Source organism: Ambystoma mexicanum, chromosome 4p (genome assembly GCF_040938575.1).
Source record: "Ambystoma mexicanum isolate Mex_15411 chromosome 4p, UKY_AmexF1_1, whole genome shotgun sequence".
NCBI classification, from domain to species: Eukaryota; Metazoa; Chordata; class Amphibia; order Caudata; family Ambystomatidae; genus Ambystoma; species Ambystoma mexicanum.
Window position 1 is genome coordinate 1082444630 of NC_090927.1, and position 19865 is coordinate 1082464494.

Genomic DNA, 19865 nt, shown 5'->3' on the forward strand with positions numbered 1-19865 from the left:
GCAAATCTCTCATGATTACTTCTTTTGGAATGAATTAGCTTGCTGTTTGTATAAGGTCTTCGGCTGCGGTGCCTGTAATTTCTCCCTTGGGTGTTTGGGCAAAGGTCATCCCCATATGCCTTTGTGAAAGACACAAGCGAGCTTCTGTAGCGGCTGCTCCCAGGCCAGGGTTGCACCTGCACCCCCTGAGGTTTCCCTTGCTACCCCTGTGGTCTCCCTTGCTACCCCTAAAAATAATTGACACTCCTGGGCTGTGGACAGTGCCATGTGGCTCTTCGTGTTTGGAGTGGCTGGCTGTCTTGTTCATGCCTCTTGAAAAACAGGGGGGTTCACAAGTGTAACACTTTGAGCATTGAACCTAAATAGGAAAGAATAGGAATAATAAATTATTTGTCTTTCTGGAAATCTATATAAAAATTCATAGCGTCATTAAAGGTTTATTTCAGGCATACTTCAGGGGGTGAGTCACTAATTTTATCTGTTCTTAAACACATCAAATTCACAATGCAGACACAGACGCCCAAAAAGCATTGTAGAATAAACATCCATTTTGGACTATGTATTTTGCTTTTCGCAAGTTACAGTTATAGCATTTTTTTTCTGTCGTTGTCTTTGTTATGATCATCACAAGCTTGTGTACAGTGTAGAAATGTTTCACCATAGCAAAAAAGTGCCCCTTGATTTCATTGTGTCACAATTAATGCTTTGTTGAAATGTGTCTATCTTTCCTATCTACCTGGTATGCTGTTCAGGATGATTGTTTGCATGATTGAGATAATGTGTGCCCAGAGTACGGGATGCCGTGTGAGTGTGCTGCTTTCCCTGCGCTACTCTAAATCCTTTAATACACAGTTATGAAACCTCCCAATGGTAAAAGTAGATCCACACAGGCTTGACATGTGGCCAACTTTGCACACGACCTGCAGATGAACTGGCCTGCTGTTAAATTTGAGTTACCAGTTTAATGGTATCCACTACAGAGTGTAATATGCTTTCTGACTTTCAGAATATTCAGACATATAATTGCTCATTTTACTATAGCTGGTAAGATAGCTATAGCTGATAAGATAGCTCAGTGGCTTGAGCTCTCACTGCTACAATGTGTGTGAGATCTACAAGTTCGATTCTGAGCAAGGACAACTCAGCCTTTCGTCCTTCTGAGGTTGATAAATGAGTATCAACACTGGTTGGGTGATATTGAATGTATATTTATTCTACATAAAGCGCTTAAGTGTAAGTGCTATATAATAACACATCATGATCATTTGGCCTTCGACATCTGCTTGCATTCACAGTAATTTGCTAACATGGGCCTATACTCATTGATATTAACAATATATATGGTGATCCATTCTTGTATGAAATGTATATCACATTACAGTGATATTGTAACCATATTTTTTGTAAAGTAATTAGGAACATTGCTATGTGATGCCATTTCCTGTTATGTTAAGGGGTGAAAGTCGTGTTCCATCGCTTCCCTTGATGTCACTTCAGGGTATGGTCAAATGACATCACTTCCTGTGATGTCATCAGAGGTAAAGAAAGGGTCATGTAATGTCGCTTCCACCACCCATGTCATTTTGGTGAAATTACATCCCTGTCCCAGGTAGGTTGTATGCTAGCCCACATGTCCTATATGTGCAAAAGTTGATTTGTCAATCCTCGCCATTTTCTGTCCATCTTCCCAAATCCCCTTGACTCCTGCTACTTCTGACTCAGTGCATTAGTGAAATCTTCAATACAGCGTAAAGCGCATGGATTTTCTCGGCATTTGCATCATGCTTTTAAATGTGCGTCAGACGACCATGTCTTAGCTGAATTCTGTTATTATGGCCGCTTTTTTAGTTTGGGACACCACACATTCACATTAGCAATGTTGGATTTCAGGCTTGTAAACCTGTGTGCATTATTTATTCATTTAAGGCTGCCTGCACATAGAATGTTTATTTATAACGCGCTTAATACCAAGAGGTATCTAAGCGCGGACTTGGGGATCGAAACCTGTGCTGCTCCGTGTTGTCTTGCTTCCAAGGCAAGCACGCTGCCCCTGAGCTATCTTCCCGAGACAATGGGCCTCATTATGACTTTGGAGGTAGCCATGCCCTTAACACCTCCAAAACCGTGTCCGGGTTCCCTGAATGGGGAATTAACGGGCCATTCCGAGTTTGGAGGGCCCGGTAATTCCTCCCTCAGGGAACCCGGGCCCGGACCTTCCCCATTCCCATTTGAGACCCCATAGGGCTCAAAGGGAATGGGTGCAGGAGCTAACAACGGGCCGATTACGACCGGCCCGTTGTTAGCTCCCTGGTTCCCTCGCGGGACCCGCTGTGAACATCTGGATAAACCAGACGTCCACAACGGGTCCAGCGAGGGAACTTCGTAATATTGCGGAATGGGTTTAACGGCACCGGCACCATTAGCTGCGCCGTTAAACCCATTCCGCAATTGTCGTAAGGAGGCCCAATGTATTTACATTCCGTAACAGAAAATGTCAGTAATAACTCTATGGAGAATTAGCACGTACACGAAGGCCAACCATTAAAATGGTAGTTTTTTCAAACCTATTTTTCGTATGGACCGTTTCGCTGTTTGCAAGGAATTGCAAGCATTTAAAAACGTATTAATTCATGAATTCAGCATTAATGTTAAGTCTGGTCTTCATACAGGCTCTCCCGCATCATCCTCATACCAAACAGCTCATATGCTTACACTCTTTTCTTGATTGGTAGGGAGTGGACCTATCCCCCCACCTGAGCACACTGATGAGGCTGCAGCCTTGCAAGCACCCTAGTAGCTACTTATTGCCAGAACACAAAGGTTAGGTCATTGCTATGCTGCCCAGACAACCAAGTAGAAGGAAGCTAAAATACAGGGAATATTTACACGATGTTCAGAAGCCTTGCCGCTTCCTATGGCCATTACTTGTGCATCTCAATGCGGCTTTAGAAAATTGGGACTAATCATTTAAGAATACGCCGCGGCTGGGAGTGCACGCTCCGCTGGACGCATTACGCATGGACGCTGCGTTGAGGGATCCGTGAGCGCGAGCTCTGACCAGACTTTGCCCGTGACAGCATTCTTAATGAAAAATAGCACATTTCCCGATCCTCGCGCTGAAAAAGTACCCCCAAGTGCACATGTGTGAGACATTTCATTTAATCCCTTGATTGCCAAGCGGTGGGCTCGCTGTGTGAGGAAGGCACTCTGATTCCGGCTCTCATCGGCTTCCTGTGTCGGCCATTTTCTCAAGTGTCGCTTAGCATCTGTGCATCCCGGTCTATGGCGTCTCCTCGATGACCTGTCGAGGCCCACTAAAGAGCCCCTCGCTCACGCCTGGGAAGCAGCTGCTGGGACAGCGTGCGCCGACATCTTTATTATTCATCGCCTGCCTCCTGGGTGAAACTTGGACCCGGCTCCCAAGTGGACGCACGGAGCAGAGAGCGGAATTAAAAGGCAAGCCGGCTCTTTAGAATGCATTCACTGTGGATGGCGGCTCTCCGAGTAGCGTGATCATCCCTTTCCTGCCAACCCCGTAGCATATTCCGCGGCAGCCATTGCTTGGAGGCGCACAGTTTCACTGAGCAGATGGGAAGTCTTTTGAAACTCTGCTGTGAATGACAGTCCCCCCAAAAAAATGATAATGCGTTTACGGCCTTAGCTAACAAAAAGAAGGAGCTGGCAGCAGGGGTAGACTGGGAACTGAAAGAGGCCCTGGAAATAATTACTGGGGACCAAAAGAACTGTTAATCATTTTCAAAGTGGCCCGATATGTCACATTTTCAGCAAGTCCAATGCTTTTCCTATGAGAACATTTGGAAATATCACACAAAAGAGGCCCAGGGAGCAGAGGCCCATCGGGAAATCTCCAGAGTTCCCCATAGGCTAGTCCACCCCAGCAGTTGTAGTGGCAATGGCACCAATCAGCTATGCCAAGTAATCCCATGTTAAGTGTGGCAACATCACAACGCTTAAGTATAGCTGACAGTATTTTTCATTCAGGGACTTTTTCTTTTGCCATTATACGTTTGGGCCTCTGAGTCACCACATGGTAAGTGGTGACACATTTGCCAATGTATCTATTCAGCCGGTCAGGATGACCAGGGCACTGGTTGGTGCTCTCTTCTAGTGGCTGAAGCATTGCATTTGCCTCAGACATCTTGGTTCCAAGAAAATAACAGTGTTTAGTTAAGAGGCCTTTATAGTAATTAATAACACAGAGCACTTTGCTTGTTTAAAGAGCAATAAGACGTGATCTCAGCAGCTTCAGCTTCCAGCGTTTCCATGGTATTCCTTAACAGCGCGGCAATGCCTGTCGTAAAGTGGGTACATATATATTAAAAGGCTAAATGTGGGCATGCTGCATGAATAATCTCCTGAAACAGTAAGGCCAAGGAGGAGCTCTCTGGCCTGTGGGACCCTCTGTTGATATCCATGCTTCGCCATCTGCTGGGGCAAAACTAGCACTGTGAAGTGACTGCACTGTGGTATATGACTTGACTAAACCTTCCACTCTGAAGTACCCGCTTAGGTCAGAGGTGTATGTCTTTGACTACACCTTTCACTGCGAAGTAACCACTCATATCAGTGGAATATACCTTACACTGCACCTTTCACTCAGAAGTGACTGCTCAGGCCAGCGGTAAATATGCCTTCTACTAAACCTTTCACTCTGAAGTGTCTGCACACTGTTATGATGCGTGTGTGCAATGAGAATGTTGGAATGTTGAGAGGGAATGCCGTATGAGGGTTCTGAGGGAGCCCTTCTTAATTATTACACACACCAATGAAGTGCAGAAGGTGTGTGAATGCTACATCCTAAAAGAAAGAACCATATGAGATTTAAGAAGGCTACATCCCAAAAGAAAGAGCTGTGAGAGATTTGCAAATGGTGCATTCCAAAAGAAAGAGCTGTGAGAGATTTGCAAATGGTGCATTCCAAAAGAAAGAACCGTGAGAGATTTGCAAATGGTGCATTCCAAAAAAAAGAACCGTGAGAGATTTGCAAATGCTACATTTCAAAAGAAAAAACTGTGGGAGATTCGCAAATGTTACATCCTAAAAGAAAGAACTGTGAGAGATTTACAAATGCGACATGTGTCGTTCATTAGGCCGCATGGGTCACCAGAAGTTCCTCCTCTGTCTCTCTGGGTGTTGCGGAATGTAGCATTCGCGAATCTCCCGCTCATCTTTTTTTTAAATGGGCTGTTGTACTTAAATGTTAAAAAACTTCACAAAAATGCACAAGCCCCTCTACTGATAACGAACAAGACCAAATGACCTGCATAAAATATGCAAATAGATTCTTCTGCTCTGGTCAGGCACAGTGAGATAAAGCATGATTTTACGCTCTCCTAATAATCTGATAGAAGAGTAGCAGGTAGAGGGTGCAGCCATCTGTGTGTGTATTTTAGGGGCCAATTAGGGATTTTGGGATGGTATTAGTCCCCAAAGCTGCCTGTATACTCAAGGTAACCCTCAAGAACTTGGTTCATTCAGTAGTGGTTGATGGGTTGAAACTAAAGTTTGAAATGGAAGTGTGAGAGGCAAAATTCTTCCCACTTTTTTTTTTACATTGCTTCAGATACAATTGATGGCAGTGAAGTTCTGTATATAATATTGTGTTGTGCCTTAAATCTAGGTACATATGGATGTGTAATGTCCGGTATCTGCTCCTTTTCATCGGCTTTGGTTCTGCTGTAACCATGGAACCATTATGCCATACATCCTGTAAGTGTCTCTGTAACTCAATGTCCTTGCTGGTCCTTACTGTCTAGAATCTGCTCTCCCCCTGCAATTAAGTATCACCAGCCCCTCGTACTCTCCACCTCAACCATGGTATCATTTTTGTCCAGTAATTGCCTCTGCTCATCTGTTGAGGTTCCGCTGTAACCATGGAACCTTTATGCCAAACACCTTGCTGTGTCCCCGTAGCTCAAATGTTTGTCCTCATTGTCCTGATTGTTATCTCCCCCTGCAATTAAGTTATCTGTACTGTATAGGCGCCACGGTCTGGTTCCCTTGTAACCATGGAACCCGTTGGCCAATGCCACTATGTCAATTTTTTCTGTAGTGTTTGTTAGATGTGATTGTCAGCACTGCTCACATATTGTTTTCGTTTCGCAACTGTAAGGACATGTATAGCATTTTTGCCAGGATATAATAGCATTTTGCCAGCATATAATAGCATTTTGCCAGTATGTACTATAGCATTTTTTTTGCCAGTATATCATTTATAGCTTTATTGCTAGCATACAAAGTACACAGCCAGGCCCAGTTTGAAACTGCAGCTATTCAGAGCACATATAGAAAAACTTAGTGTGCTGCCAGGTTAAAATAATGAGGTGCACAATATATATATTGGATGTTGTGTGAAGACTGCATTAAAATGCATAACTGATTAACATCACTAACTTACTAAAATGCTAATTTCTAACATGATAATGCAGTCTTATATTCACAATGAGGTTAATCCATGTTTTGGGTGCACTGTAAAATGTATTTTTTCTATGAGGAAGTGAACACTAGCGTTTTCTTCAGCTTGTGGAGAACACAACATATGCAAGATGCAGGAAGCAAAACGAAACAGATACTCTGGACATGAAGCTTTCATTGTTCAAAAAATTAAGGCTGACACAGGGCACATTCTTGTTGTTATGAATGAATGAAATTGTAGGCAGACAAGCCACGTCAATAAAGGGCTGAGTCAAAGTTTTCCTAAGAAAGAGAAAGGAGGATTGGCAATTCATGCTGGGTTCAGGAGATAGACGGACAGGGCTGTCTCAAGAGGGTCGAGCGCTGACTGTGAATATAATCATTTGGTGCTCCCCACACAAATTAACGGAGGAGTTTCGCGCTGACACTGGGGCTGCAAAAGACAGCGGGGTCGTGCAGGAATCTCAGATTACTGGCCTTGGTAAGAGACTTGTGCCAAGTGCGGAACAGATTGTATGCCGTACGTGTGGCTAGGATTTATTGCAGTGTAGGGAGGACAGGAATATTATATGTGTATTTCTCTATCTATATTCAAAGTGTGGGAACTAATTCATGTTTGCAAAATACCCGCTTGTTCTGTTTTGTTCTTTTATCCTGCAGATGATGCTGTAAATAACACATGGTAAGATTTGGTGACTTTTAAATGCCATGTAATACAAAATATTTATAAAAACAACTAAGGCTTTAGTATCATTCATGCATCTATGAATTGTTCATGTAAGTGCAATACAGAGGGTAGGCTCATATCAGTGCAGTAGTGCATTCATCAATTTACCACTGTAACTAAAATGGCAAACAAGAGAAAGTCAGTGATAAACAGCTGCAAAGTAGAGAGTTGTGTGCATTATGATGAGTGATTCCTTCCTTGCATGCTGATGGGAAGGGGTGTTGAATCTGACACATAGGTTACTGGATGTACATAAGCCAGTAATATCAGCCGCAAACTATAGGTGGCGCTATGAATAAACTCATTGGGTTCCCTGAAGTGTGTCTGGGGTTCTCCACAGGTGAATAGAAGATATTCTAATAGAAAGAAAAGGTTTGTTTTATGATGGGGTTATAGTAAAAAAAAAAGAAAAAAACATGATCACCACTATACCACAGGAATAAAACAATTCTAAAAATACCGCAAAGCAAGATACCACTAAAATTACCGCCAATAAAAGCTAACAAGATATGGTCACTAAAATAGTGTGATACAAAACCCATGCTAAATGTAAGACTAGTTTACTGCAAAATTATTGGCAATATTTTTACGGTAAGAAAATACTGCCAAATCCTGAATTTAGCCCAATAAGACAAAATCTCCTACACAACTAAGTAAGCCCTACTGTAACAGCACCACAATGCCTAAGGGCCCTTTCTGTGCTTTATAAATATAAATAAATCAATAAAATAAAGAATGTGTAAGATAGATAGTTTGTTATCATTACTGATACATTTCTTATTTCAGGAATAAAAATAAAAAAATGTTTTATTTCATTGGTTTCAGTGGTATTCAGACATGCATATCTTATTCTGTTGAAACTCTATCTTTAACACCTTAATTTTCTAAGTTCCTGACCAGCTGAGAAGAAAAATAAATTCATAATGTCGAAGGCTGAAGATAGTTTGAGTAGGGTGACAGTTGTCAAAGTGCTCTGGTTCACCAAATCCGAAATAAGATGACAAGCAGCAGTGCAATCGTCACACAACGACTATTGCAGATGACGGACAGAGAACAATCCAGGAATATCAAATGTCTTAAAGAATTCACAGGTTCAAAGAAGATTATTTTTTAAGAGGTGTCGTAGTAGTAACAGTAGCATCATTGTGATATTTTTAGTTTCATCTGGCATAAGGGTCACTGTACTGAGTGGCCAAAAATGTGACTCACCAGAAAGCAGGGGAGAAACATCTACAAGTATCATGATCTTCCGCAGAGGAAGGGCACTGAAAATACTTAAGATATCTCTCAGGGACGTATCCTAAAGAGGGGAAGTAGTGTCATGAAAGTATTATTAGGACATGGAGATTGTTATTGACCTCCTCTCAACCAATCAGAATGTTCTGAGTGCAGTCAAAAACGACTGTTTTTTTCCAGGCAAGGTTTTTTCACCACAGAGAAAGCTAAAACATGAGCCTATGTTGTCACTTTTTTTTATGGATAAACTGTTTACTTTTACATGATACCTAATGCATCCTCATGCTAAAGCCACTCCAGTTTAATGAATTTTGCAATTAAAATATTTATCTTTTGAAGAAACCTTGCTATTTAAACACTACAACATTTACTGTGCTCGCTATTAATGTGGCTTTTACTTCACCACCAAAACTCCAACATTTGTATTGTTTCTACCACTGTGTGCTAATAGCATTAGAGACCCCGGGAGAGGTCATTATCGCTTTGGATAATGATACTTCCAGAACTTATGGCCATCGGAATTGCATCGGGCCATAACTTGGTTGTGTGTCATTATCCCACTATAATGACCCCTGCCTCTGTCTAGAAGGCTGTATTAATACAATCAAATGCACAGATGACATTCAGCTGCGAAAAGTTGTAAGAGTGGTCAACAACGGATGCATTCAAAGAAATTAGTAACCTTCCCTGAGTATTTTTCTTGCATGTGGTTTGGGTGAAAACAATCCTTTTTGAGAGTATTCAGTTTTTAGGATTTGTTTTTAAGTAAACACATAGTTACACTTTAGTTAGCAAATGGATTAGAGTATTTTGTGTCTATTCTTCAAAAAAGATATCTTTTGATGTAAAGACAAAGCATATTTATAATGACTTTATGTATTGTAATGTTTTACACTCAGACCGTTTCCAAAAATACAAAGTCCAATATTAAACAATAATGTGTACATGGTTTTTTAATGCATTATTTGGAAGAAGTGCAAATGCTGAATCTAAGAATATCTTGGGCATTATAATGTAGTAAATCTTCAAAGCCTCCTATTGCAGATTCCACTCCTGCTAGGGAATGACTCTCTAATTTCCTCCTGAGTGAAAGTAATTAGGTTTGTATGAAATTAATCTCAAATCCAAAATTAAAATATTATGTTTATAACATTTTATAAAAGCACAGACTGAAAACATAACTCGGGGCTTCACAAAATGCACTATCTCACTTGCATTGGCGAGGAGATTTTATGAAGGGCAAGTACCATTTGTATGCCTCTCGACCTATCTGGCTAGTATGGGGATGTCTGAAACCTTCATTTGACATTTACTGACAACAAACTTTGCAGTTAAAGGCAAATAAAAGTTTCACTCTTCATGGCTGGCCCTTGGGGGGGCAGCGTTGCACCAGGTATGAAGTGTGCTTATGGTGACATGTACCAGTTTACAGAAAGCACTGGCATATATTTTGTGCTAGTGCATTTCTCTTAGGTTGAGTATGTAAACTAAGGAACTTGTCCTGCAGGTCTAGTGGGATTTTTGAGAATTTGCAAGGCCTGCACAGCTGTTTCTGGTGCTCAGGCAAGAAGATACCACCCTTATAATACGATGTGTCATAGTGCTATATATCTACCATTATATATACTTTTTTTCGCATCCAAACTTCATGCCATCTTCTACGATGTATAAACTTGTTTTCTGCAACACTGTCGTTCAGTAACAGAGGAAATTATATTAAATGTTCAGGATGGAAGTTGCAAACCAGAATACATGTTGTCAGGTGGTACATATTTGTGACATTCTAGAATCATAACGGTATTGGTAAATGGATGCACAATTGCTCGCTTAATGGCTGAATAGATGGACCTTTCGGCCAGGGCTGCTTTTCAGTGCCTTTGTTTTCATGGGTTGCTGAATGACAGGGTTTCTTTGAGCATAACTAGTCTTTTCCTAAGGGAGGAAAATATTCACAAAATCGTTGAATCTGCACATCTGCACATCTCACCTAAACGCTCTTTCATCCAAAATGCTTTATGCTGAGGGGTGGTCAAGTCCAGAAATGCTGAAGTCTTTCCTGACTTTATTGAATGCCTAAACGTGATATTTCTCAATTTGAGCAAAGAGGCAATGCCGTAGAGAGCAAACATAAGACGTGGGTCGTCAATACAATATTCCTACTGTAAAAGATGGGAGTAATCAAGTTGAAACTTGCTGACTCTAATATCAGTTTTGCAGGCTTGTTTTAACTGTCTCTGTGCAACCCACCGTAATGCCAACCCCAAGCCATGGCAATTATGTAGGATTGTGATTATTATCAATCTACCAACCAATTTGTTAGAAGTTGGAAATGTTAAACTGTGCGATCTGCCCCAAGTTTCGGCAATCTCTGATGTTCTCGGCCAGGGATAAGTGATCTGAAAGACATCATGTGGCACTGTGTTGGAACCCGGTGATCCAAGCATGTGAGGGGAGTTGCCACGTGAGAGCCCTTCCAGCCTTTTTAATATGATTTGTTAATTGAAGAACGGCTATGAATTTTGTTTTGTTATTGCTTACATCTGATCTCACTGAACATGTGAGTGCAAATACTTGAAAATGGCTCTTTACTAATGAGGCCCAACAAGGCTGAAACATGTTTGGGGATGCTTGTGGTCTCGTGCAGAAGGGATGTAACCTAGCAGTTCGGGCTGGACTGCCCCTTTTGGGGTGGGGTCAAGCCTGATTTGCATATGGTCTTTCCCCTTCTGTAATGGCTTGGCAGGAGAAGAACAATGGTCTGGATGGTTGCCCAGAGCAATGCCAGAGGTTAAGATTCATTCTAAACCTTCCAGCCATCACCTCTTTGTTCTTGCTTTGCAATACAGTGTCAGCCAGATGAGAGGTACAGGCTGCCATTTTAGAAAACGCAAAGGATTACACAAGGTCTTGAAGGATTGATACCTTAATTAAGCATAGTTATATTTTTGGCTTCTATCAAGACAACCCTTATAGCACTACTGAAACAGTACCATGATTTACAGGGAAGAGAATTGCAGATTATAATGGGTAAAACGTAACCATGTCTTTGGTGATCACAGGGAAGGAAGAACGTGTTCCTTCCTCTAATTGCATTCTATATGGCGTAAAAGGAGAATGTATGTTTGTTAAAAAAAGAAAATTTAGTTTGATCCATTCCTTTATTATTATACCAATATAGCTAAAATGGTCCAGAACAAATCTAACACTTGCCATCTTTTAGTGCATTTCTGTCCCTCCACAGGACATAAACAGAACAGTGTGGTTTGTGTCCCTGAGTCCATTTCTTGACATGATATTCTGTTTCATTCTGGCTACCCGTTTAAGCTGACATCAAAACTTGGCTCTTCAATAATTGTCCACTTCCTCACTATTGTCATTCTTGCAATACATGTTGCTATGCATATGCATGTAGGACATGAGGTCACAAATTACAAATCTATTTTATATCACATATATCTATGGCCAACCATTCCTCAAACCTTTTTTGTCCAGTCGAACACTTTACCCCAAAAGACAGATACCATTTCACCCTCTGTTTACATATATCTGATTGTGGCTTCCTCCTGACACCGTATGCAGGATTTGACTCCACGCTGACATTTCTTTATTCAAAAGCAGGTGTAGCGATACACGATAAAGCATTGTGGAAACCATCAGTGAATTGTGTACAAAGGTAAGAATCCTACCACAGAGAACTACATCAAAGAAAATCCCTGCTTCTTCCTTCCATTTTTCCAGGATTGGCTGAAATGACGTTTGGGTCTCCTCTAGAATGATTACATACATGTCACTTATTTTCTTCATCTTGGTTGTTGTCGGGTTACAAATCGTACTCAGTGCCCTTTGTTGCATTTGGTGTCACAATTGCTGCAGTACCTCTCCAACGAAGATAATTCATTTTCAATGGTTCCAGCTTTTCCTTGAATGTATCCCATGATACAATCTGGTTGTCTTCTACTGGGAGTCCGAAGTTATATCCAGGTATTTAGGCACCCCCGGCTAGATTGACATCTCTAAAACCTCAGGCGGTTTGTGGGTATCCTAAAGAAATGCCCTAAGCCCCTTATTCATATTTACCTAGATGCCTCCAAATGCTAAAGCAGGAAGTGATTGTCTGAGCTTGACTTTCTTAATTCTTTTCAGCTCTACACATTTTAAGACAAACTCTACTGTGAAATAAGATGCAACCATTTCTTCTATTAAATCATTCAAACATATTTACTCCTTGTTATAGACAACCCAATCCTTATTTTCAATATCGCCAGCGTCCCTAATTAGATTGTTTAAATGTGGTCCCCCCAATCCATAACGTTACCATTCTCTAATAAATGTGTTCCAAAATATTCTTGCCATGGTATCACTCCATAGGAAGCTGGACAACTGAGAACCTAATTCTGCGGAAACTGTTACCATCACTGGCAGCTCTAGAAATAAATGTAGCCCCCACCAGCATTTTAATTAGCCCTCTGTTCCAGGGGATTTATTTTCCTCAGCTGTTAATGAACCTCCTGTGATAGTCTGTCATTGTTTGAGTAACGGTAACTTGGATGTCCAAATACGAAAATGCTATTGTATTTGATGGATCTAAACCACTAGTAATTCATGCTATCATGCTCATTTTCTCTTGTTAATCATTTAGCCTGATGCTGCCATACATCTCTGCACTGGTTCTGTGAAGTCATTACGTTAATTTGCACAGTCTTGCATAATAATTCCATATGATTGGCTTACATTGATGTTTTCATTTCCTTATAAATGTGCTTTTTAAAATATTTTCAGCATCCCTGCCTTCCATACATGTCCAGCAAAAACCTTCTGCAAATAGAGAAAAAAGTACATGTGAGAGGAGGAGCTCCCACTTCATACCCTTTGTGATTCGGGCACCCCTGCAGAGATGGTCCCCTTTACTAATACTCTGCTATCAGGGCACTAACAGGGAATGACACATATTTCTAAAATGAGTAATGATTTCAGTGGGGGAATCCATTGCTTCAAAAGGTAACCTGTATCGCACCACTCTACTATGTCAAATGCTTTCTCTACATCTACACTCACAGCAGTTAGGCGTAGGTTCCTAGACTGAACCAAAGCTAACGCTATCATTCATGAGCATGTTTTATTTGCCTACTCCATCCCTCCTAAAAAGCCCAGTTATTCCTGACCTATTAACAATAGAATGACTTCTGCCAATCACTAAGACCATTTTTGGAGCATATTTTGAAATACACATTTAATAGTGAAATTGGCAATCAAGATTCTTCTATTTCCAGATTCTTTGCTTCCTTTAAGATAACTGTCAATCATTGTCTGTGGCAAGATTTTAGCTTTGGGTGATAGTTCGGGAGTCATTTTCCATTTCTGTGCCCTCTACAATATTGCTCTAGGACAGGTGCTCTCGAGCCGTCTTCCTTGGCTCTCCTTTGCTCTAGAAATCTTGATGCCCCTAGAAGCATGTGCTTGCTGATTTATTTTATGATACCTAAGGCTGTTGCCTAATAAATAAGCCATATTGGCGCCATTTTAAGTCTGCTTATACTGCTACGATTTGAATAATTGGCAGAAAAAGCTAGTTTGCAATTTCCATCTATCAATGAGAATTATGCATGTTCAAAGGAATTTCCCTTGGAGATAAGTTGAAAAGGGGGTACAGATAGGACATTCTGTCAGTGCTTATGAGGGATGTTATCAGGTCATACAGGGATTGTTTATCAGAATGATACTGTGGGCTAAGTCTGACTGGCTTTTGATGGACAGACAGACCAAATTCAGTCAGATACACTCAGCCACCCGGAAACTGAAGAAAATGTTTTCAGCCAAAAGAGATATTCTCTTTTTTTCTCAGATAAAATATCAAATGCCCCTCAACATTAGTTTAGTTTAGTTTATTTACTTATATAGCGCACCCCACCCAAGGGTATCTTGGTGCTTATACTTAGATACATAGGACATGCTTAGATAAATAGTGCACAGAGCCTGCAAGGCGGGGAGCAGGTTGCACTGCATCTCACTGGCATATCCAGATACTGGAGGTGTGTTACAAATCACATTACAGGCAGGGACAATTAACTCAAGAATAGAAAGTAGGTGAGGGCCCATGAAGACATTGGGTCACAAAAAGCCGCGTAAATATCGGCTAGACAAGAAGAGGTATCAAAAGGTTTAAGTTATATTGGCGATGATAATTGTTTTGTAGTTGTGTTTAAACATATTACAGCATAGATACATATATTTACAGGGAGATGAAGCATTCGTAGTTTTAATTACCAGGCAATAGTTCTAAACACTTGGATGTGCACTCTCCCAGGTGGAAATTGGTCATGCTCAGGGGATGTTTGAATTGAAGAGCCAAGCTTTGGCTTTGGCTCTAACGGTCCAGAAAGCGGTCTCTGCTTTGATATTGGGGGGAAGGGAGTTCCAGCATTTGGGGGCTAACACTGGGAAGCTGGAGCCTCCTGCTGATTTTAGGTTCAATTTGGGAATAGTGAGCTGGTTGAGGTAGTTGGATCTGGTAGGGCTATTGGTCTGGTGTCTTGCGAATTTAGCGGTCAAGTACGCAGGGGCTGCATTGGCCAGGAGCTTATGTGTGATGACCAGTGTCCGGAGTGTGATTCTGTCATGGATGGGAAGCCATTGGGCCTCTCTTCTGAGGGAAGAGATGTGACTGGAGCACGGGATATTGAGGGCCGATTTTAGGGCATTGTTTTGCAGAACTTGGAGTTGGTTTAAATTCCATGTGGAGGTCCCGATGTATAGAGTGTTACAATAGTCAACCTTGGAGAGAATGAGAGCTCTTGCTAATGTGGTACAGCTGGTGGTAGAAAGGAAGAGCGTACATGCATTGATCAATTTCTTAGTGTAGGCTGTGGTTGAGGCTAGGGAGTTAACTTGTTTATTTAGACTCATTGTGGAGTAGAGGTAGATACCCAGTGTTTTGACTTTCCTTGAGACTTTAATGACATTCCCGTCAATATTGAAAGACTCATAACTGGTATCTAATTTGTTTAAGCGAGTTTGAGAGCCAATGATAAGTAGTTCAGTTGTATCATTGTTTAAACAGAGGCTATGGGTAGCCATCCAGGCTTGGATCTCTAGATAAATGTTGTTAATCAGTTTAGTGTCTTGAGTGTAACATCCCGTGAGAGTGACGAGGATCTGGGTGTCGTCCACATAGTTGATATACGTGACACCCACACTGTCGAGGTGGTCGAATAGGAGTTTTGTGAATATATTGTATAGTGTGGGGGATACACATGATCCCTGAAGGACTCCACAGGTGATGGGCACTGGAGGTGCTGATGCTGAAGGCGAGAAGGCCCTAGTGGTTCTGTTTGAAAGGAAGGATTTGATCCAGTTGGCAGCATTCGGTGAGAAGGTTGCTGGAGAGGTTAGGTGTTGAGTGAGGATTTCATGGTCTACCAAGTTGAAGGCGGCTGAAAGATCCAAAAGCAAGAGAATGGCAAGCTTTCCTTCATCTTTAAGCTCATCCATCTGTATCTTGAGATCTAGCAGCGCCATCTCGGTGCCATGCCTAGGTCTAAATCCGGATTGCCGAAGGCCTAGTAAGTTATTGTCTTCAAGGTGTTTTTGTATTTGTATATAGGCTGCGCAGTCCAGGATCTTTAGGAGAAACAAAACCGTTGAAAAAGGCCTATAGTTTGTGGGCACATTGGGGTCTAGATTAGACTTTTTTAATAGGGGCATAGCCCAGGCTTCCTTGAGATTGTCGGGTACAGACCAGCTTTTTAATGATGCATTTATCAAAGTAGTGAAAAATGGGGCTAATTCTCTTGCACTGTCCTTGATGATCGCCGCAGGGCATATGTCGCCTTGACAGTTAGAGGGTTTAATTCCTAGAATAATATTTTCTACATCTTTGATGGTGACTTGAGAGAATTGGAAGGGGGTACATGGTGATATTTCGAAATTGTAGTCTTTAGATGAATGCAAATTTGGGGGTAGGTTGTTTTTTTAAAGTTGATTTTAGATTGTAGGAGAGCTATTTTGCCAGAGGGAGGCTTCTGGATGTTCACACACCAGGTCTAATATTTGGAGAAGGTGTCGATAACAGGTGCAGGGGACTCTAGTTCCCTCAGGATAGTGAATGGTTCCTTAGTGCTTGATTTCGCATTTTGGGTTCTTTCGTTATAGATTTCTTTTTTTTGTACTAGTGATGGCTGTTTTGTAGGTTGAGGTCGTAGTTTTCTTCATTAGCAAGTGAGGTTTTTTTCCAGTTAGTTTCTGCTGATCTTTTTTCGTTACAGAGTGCTTTTAGCTGCAGAGTAAACCATTTGTTTAGGTGGGAGGTAGGTTTGGCCTTTTGAAGTTTAAGCGCAAAATCTGGTTGATTGCTTGCTTCATTGTGATGTTGTAGTTGTCTACTAGCTCTGAAGGGTCTGTATTGATGTTTGTAGGAATGTTGGCTATCAGGTGCAGTAGAGGTAGGAGTAAGTCAGGTGTTAGGTTACGCTTATTCCTTGCTAAGGTGCCAGGGTCTGTGGTAGTATTAGAGTCGAGGGGTGCTTTTTCCTGAATGGTAAAGGTGATGCAATGGTGGTCAGACCATGCACATGGTTCGTTGTTAAGGATAGTAGTGGTACAATTAAGGTCGGCCAGCCAATCCAGGGTTCTGCCTTTATCGTGTGTGGGTTTGAGGATGCAAGATTTGAAGCCAATTTGTGATAAGGTGTTTTCTAGTGCAGTGGCGTTTGGGTGTTTGGTGTCATGTAGGCCTAGGTTCATGTCTCCCAGAAAAATGATCTGAGAACCAGGCTTGGTGTTTTGTGTGAGGAGGGTAGAAATGTCTTCCTTGAATGAGGATATGGGGCCAGGCGGGCGATATATGAGGTGCAAGAGTATGTTGCTTGAATGGGACAGTGATCATTTGACTGAAGGCAGTTCTGCAGATGGCATGTGGGTACTAGTGAATTCTCTGAGGCCTAGTTGGGTTTTGGCAATAAATGCTACACCACCTCCTTTCCCTGAAGTTCTATCTGCTCTAATGATGGTATAGTTGTCTGGGAGGGCTAATGCTAGCTGGACCTGAGGCTTGGGTGAGCCAGGTTTCAGGGATCGCTAGAAAATCCAGTTGATTGGCGATGATGAGGTCCGCAATGTCGGTGGAATGAGCTACTAGGGAGCGAGCATTGATCAGGGCTCCTTCAATGTCTGGGGGAATAGTGAGACTGAGTTTGCTAGTCTTTGGAGTGGACTGTTTGTACGCTGCGACTGGTGTAGGACTAGTGATAAGATGTGAGGTTCGTTGTGGTTTCTTGTGAGTGTTAGAGGGGGGTTGCATGAAGCGTGACCCTAATCTGGTATTTCGCAAGGTGAGTGAGCATGGGACAAGTGGTGTGGGTCGGGAGGCAAAGTGACAGATCCATTCTTCGGGGGTGAGATGGCTGCAGTTATCCAGGGGAGGGTGACCTGATGTGGGGGTGGAGTGGGGCAAATGTATAGCTGTCATGATGTGGAGTGTTCAAGGAAGGAGTGCAAGCGTAAGAGCAGCAGGGTAGTGATAGGCCATTAGGACGTTTGGCAGCCGCGGCAGAGGATATGACCAGGTCCTACGCAGAGTTAGCCAAAGGCAACTAAGCGAGTGGCGGCATGCAGATATGCAGTCAGGTGCGGTTAGGAGGATAATAGTGGAATGGGTGTCAATTTCATAAAAAGCTGTAATGGCTAGCTAGGTTGGAGCAGTCGGTAATATTTATACAGGACCCATGATAAGGCAATATCTGCCTAGTGGATGAGTTAAAGCACAAACGGGCACTAGGTATCGGATGTAAGGTAATCAGACTAGGAGCTGCAGTAAAAGGTTACTAATACAGATATGAGGTAACATACGAATGCAGGCAACAATCTTTTGAGCGACAGGGGGGCATACAGTGTCTACTCACATTAGCAGCATGATTTGAGCGATGGTAATACGCTCGCAAATTGGCTCCTGTTTTCAGAGATATGAGGTAAGGGGCTTGGGCAGAGATCAGTGCCCTGGTCCTGACAGTTCTGGACAGGCACGACATTCTGACGACTCTGCATTTTATTGCTCAAGGCTTGGTGATGGCTGGTGAATGTTCCATCTGCTTAAAATAGTTTGCCTTCAATATGGCTTTGTGCTGATGCTCTACCGTGAAAGTCTGCAAGTTTAGGCTCTCCAACAGCTTGGAACTATGCTGGCCAAGTCTCATTGGGGTTGTAGTGCAAAGTGAGAGTCTCAAATTGCTTGGGACTGTCATTCCCATGATCCCTTGCCAAATGCTGGCAAGGGTTCCTGGAAGTCGCAGTGTAAATTGAGACTGCAATTACTTTGGACTATGATTCCCATGATCCCTCTCTATATACTAGGAAGGGCTGATGGAAGTTGTAGTGCTAATTGCCACTCCCCAATTACTTTGGACCATGATTATTGCCATGATCCTTTGCCAAATGCTGGCAGGGGCTTCTGGGAGTTGTAGTGCTAATTGTGACTCTCCATTTGCTTTCGACTATGATTCCCATGATCCTTTGCCAACTGCTGGCATGGGCTGATGGGAGATGTTCACCAAAACATCTACTCTCTCAGAGGTTTCAGATCTCTGCCCTAGTTGGAGCATGACCAGCTGTACACAATCCTAATGCAATAATCCTGGTTCTGCCAGCATTTCTGTGTGCTCACCACGATAGAGCTATGTAATAACCATTGGAAACTATTATTTGGCAGCTATGTTACAAAACTACCCAGGAAAGTACATATGTTGGACCGTGTCGGGTACTGCACCTGAGATGTAACTTACTCAGTGCAAAAGGGATCTTTGGAATCTTCTTTGATACTCTATACGTTACTACACACAGAGAACAAATAGAACTCTGGACTCTGTGTTAGTACAAGAAGGGGTTTCTAAAAACCCGAGACAGCGCGGTCATTTGCTGGTGGCGTTCCTGACTAGCTCCAGGAAGCACCACCAGCACCTTTTTACCAATTATACTATATGACATAGGATAAAAAACATTTGACACTGTCCACTTGTCATAACAGTATACACATGCTGTAATAATCACAACATGTGTTTTTAAATCTATTTTTTCCTGCAGCAATTTTTTAAAAAAGAAGAAAAATAAACCCTAGTGCAAGGACAACCTCCCCTCTACAGCATACCGTCCTTGTAGGCATGATACATCAACACACCACTGGGGACAGGTAGCCACAAGGACCCAAAAGAACTCAACTAAGAAAGAAAATAATTCCTACAAATAGTCTTTCTGCCACAGGTGAACATTTGCAGGCATGCAAACATTTTGGCCAAGCTGAAGGATAGAAGGTTCTTCACACTCCGATTAGGTGACATGCCTGTCATTCCAGTCATTCATGTGACTGAAGAATTCTGGCCACCTGATTGACTGGAGCGTTGGGCCTCTTGACCAATCGGAGTGCCTGGAACAGTCTGGCCTCCTAATTGGACAAACTGTTTTCACGTTCAGAGCTGCAGGC